Below are 4,094 nucleotides of genomic sequence, written 5' to 3'. Positions count from 1 at the left end.
TACAAATCAAAACCACACTCAGGTATCACCTCACGCCAGTCAGAGTGGCCAAAATGAACAAATCAGGAGACTATAGATGCTGGAGAGGATGTGGAGAAACGGGAACCCTCTTGCACTGTTGGTGGGAATGCAAATTGGTGCAGCCGCTCTGGAAAGCAGTGTGGAGGTTCCTCAAAAAATTAAAAATAGACCTACCCTATGACCCAGCAATAGCACTGCTCGGAATTCATCCAAGGGATACAGGAGTACTGATGCATAGGGCCACTTGTACCCCAATGTTCATAGCAGCACTCTCAACAATAGCCAAATTATGGAAAGAGCCTAAATGTCCATCAACTGATGAATGGATAAAGAAATTGTGGTTTATATACACAATGGAGTACTACGTGGCAATGAGAAAAAATGAAATATGGCCTTTTGTAGCAACGTGGATGGAACTGGAGAGTGTGATGCTAAGTGAAATAAGCCATACAGAGAAAGACAGATACCATATGGTTTCACTCTTATGTGGATCCTGAGAAACTGAACAGGAACCCATGGGGGAGGGGAAGGAATAAAAAAAAAAAGAGGTTAGAATGGGAGAGAGCCAAAGATTAAGAGACTGTTAAAAACTGAGAACAAACTGAGGGTTGATGGGGCGTGGGAGGGAGGAGAGGGTGGGTGATGGGTATTGAGGAGGGCACCTTTTGGGATGAGCACTGGGTGTTGTATGGAAACCAATTTGTCAATAAATTTCATAAAAAAAAATAATAATAAAAAAAATTAAAGAAAGGATAAGAACCATATGATAATTTTAATAGATGCAGAAAAAACATTTGACAAAGTACAACATCCATTCATGGTAAAAACCCTCAACAAAGTAGGTTTACAGGGAACATACCTCAGTATAAAAAAGGCCATATATAAAAAACCCACAGCTAATATCCTCAATGGGGAAACTGAGAGCTTTTCCTCTATAATCAGGAACAATACAGGGATGTCTACTCTCGCCACTGTTATTCAACATAGTACTAGAAGTCCTAGCAACAGCATTCAGACAACAAAAAGAAATAAAATGCATCCAATCTGGCAAGGAAGAAGTCAAACTTTTACCATTCAAAAATGACAAGATGTATGTAGAAAACCCTACATTTTCTACCAAAAAAAAATGCCAGAAAAGATACATGAATTCAGCAGAGTTGTATGATATAAAATCAACATAAAGAAATCTGTTGTATTTCTATGCACCAATAATGAAACTTCAGAAAGAGAAATAAAGGAATCAATTCTATCTACAATTGCACCCAAAACAATAAGATACCTATGAATAAACCTAACCAAAGAGGTGAAAGACCTATGTTCTGAACTATACAACATTGATGACAGAAACCAAAGATGACACAAAGAAATGAAAAGACATTCTATGCTCATAGATTAGAAGAACAAATATTGTTAAAATGTTTATACTACCCAAAGCAATATACAGATTTAATGCCATCTCTATCAAAATACCACCAGCATTTTTCACAGAACTATACAAACAATCCTAAAATTTGTTTGAAACCACAAAAGACCCTGAATAGTGAAAGCAACCGTGAAAAAGAAAAACAAAGCTGGAGGAATCACAAGTCTGGACCTCAAGCTATATCACAAAGCTGTAGTGATCAAAACAATATGATACTGGAACAAAAACTGACACATAGATCAAAGGAAAAGAATAGAAAACTCAGAAGTGAACCTATTACTATACAGTCAATTAATCTTCAACAAAGCTGGACAAAATATCCGCCCCCCAAAAAGACTCTTTTCAACAAATGGTGCTGGGAAAACTGGACAGCAACATGCAGAAGAATGAAACTGGACCACTTTCTTACACCATACACAAAAATAAATTCAAAATGGATGGAAGACCTAAATATGAGACAGGAAACCATAAAAATACTAGAGGAGAGCAGAGGCAGTAACTTCTTTGATACTGGCCATAGCAACTTCTTTATATATGTCTCCTGAGACAAAAATAAACTATTGGAACTTCATTAAGATAAAAAGTTTCTGTATAGCAAAGGAGAAAAATCAGCAAAACTAAAAGGCAGCCTAAAGAATGGGAGAAGATATTTGCAAATGACATATCTGATAAAGGGGTGAGCACTGGGTGTTGTATGGAAACCAATTTGACAATAAATTATATATAAAAAATAAAGTAAATGAAACTGAGGTCTATAAAAAATCTATAAATAATTTACCAAACTAACATCCCAAAAATGAATAATCCAATTAAAAAATGAGCAGAAAACATGAATAGACATCTTTTCCAAAGGAGATATACAGATGGCCAAGAGACACATGAGAAGAGGCTTCATATCATTCATCATCAGAGAAATACAAATCAAAACTACTATAAGATATCACCTCACACCTGTCAGAATGGCACACAAGAAATAACAGGTGTTAGTGAGGATGTGGAAAAAGGGAAACCCTCTGTCCTGTTGGTGGCAATGCGAACTGGTGCAGCCACTCTGGAAAACAGTATGGACAGTCCTGAAAAAGTTAAAAATAGAAATACCCTACAATCTAGCAATTGCACTACTAGGTATTTATTCAAATATAAATATACATTGTACTATTACTCAGCCATCAAAAAGAATGAAATCTTGCCATTTGCAACAACATGATAGAGCCAGAGAGTATTATGCTAAGCAAAGTAAGTCAGTCAGAGAAAGACAAATGCCATATGATTCACTCATATGTGTAATTTAAGATATGAAATAAACAAACAAAGGGGGAAAAAAGAGGGAGGCAAGCCAAGAAACAGACTTTTAACTATAGAGCACACACCGATGGTTACTGGAGGAGTGGGGAACACACTTGTGATGAGCACAGGGTGATGTATGGAAGTGTTGAATCACTATATCGTACACGTGAAACTAATATTACACTGTGTGTTAACTAACTTGAATTTAAATAAAAACTTAAAAAAATGTAATTTGCAGAAATCTACCTCTCCATGGAGAAGACCATTGAGATGAGAGGATTATATTCATTTTTTGTTTCCAAATCTGAATCAATTTTAGACTTGCTGAATATCAGCCACATGCAGGATGCCCTGACTGTGGGCAGGCCACAGTCCTCAGCTCTTTTCTTGCCATTACCCTCTCCTTGTCAGGCACCTCCTCACTCCCATAGTGGCAGCGGTCCCTTTATACTAGCACCTTTCAGCGAGCTTTCAATCCAGACTGTCTCCTGCTTCCAAATTCAGATAGACAAGCAGCTTATTGGTGAGTTTAACCTACTTAAGCTAAATATTTCCCCCCGTTTCTACCCATTTTACTCTTCTGAGTTTCCCACCTTAACAAGTGGTATCATCATCCACTTAGTTACTAAGGCCAAAACGCAGTCATCTATTTCCTACAAATAACCAAATGTCGTTACTTATAATGGCTAAATACCTCTTGAATACAGAGATTTCTTTCCAATCCCTTTGCTGATATAATATTCTGAGATACTACAATACTACTAAAAGTAGTTTGTGCTGGTCTCCATGCCTCTATTACTCCATTTGCACACAGAAGCTGATTCAGAGACAAAACCAATGATATCCACTCCTTGTTTGTAAAGCCATCAGCCTTCTGACAAATTCAAGACTCCTTAACCTCTGTTTCAAAGCCCTCCTTTTTTTGCCCCATGTACCTTCCCCATCTCACTCAGAAATCCATGCACCAATCTCTGAGATTTAATCCTAAACAGAGACAAAAGTTCAGTCTCACTTCCACATACTATTTATTCTCTTTCTACATGTCAACCCTCATTCCCTTAATTTGACATAGTCTTGCTCATCACTTAAAGCTCAGTTTATTTTTTTTCAATTTTTATTTAAATTCTGCTTAGTTAAAATATAGTGTAATATTGCTTTCAAGAATAGAATTTACTGATTCATCACTTACATATAACAGTCAGTGCTCAATACCCCAAGTGTCCTTCTTAATTCCCATCACCCATTTAGCTCATCCCTCACCCACTTCTCCACCATCAACCCTGTTTGTTCTCTATAGTTAAGCGTCCCTTATGGTTTGCTTCCCTCTCTTTTTCCCCCACCCTATGTTCATATGTTTTGTTCC

This window comes from Prionailurus bengalensis, chromosome A1, assembly GCF_016509475.1.
Source record: "Prionailurus bengalensis isolate Pbe53 chromosome A1, Fcat_Pben_1.1_paternal_pri, whole genome shotgun sequence".
In the NCBI taxonomy this organism is placed as follows: domain Eukaryota; kingdom Metazoa; phylum Chordata; class Mammalia; order Carnivora; family Felidae; genus Prionailurus; species Prionailurus bengalensis.
This window is presented reverse-complemented; position numbering follows the sequence as displayed.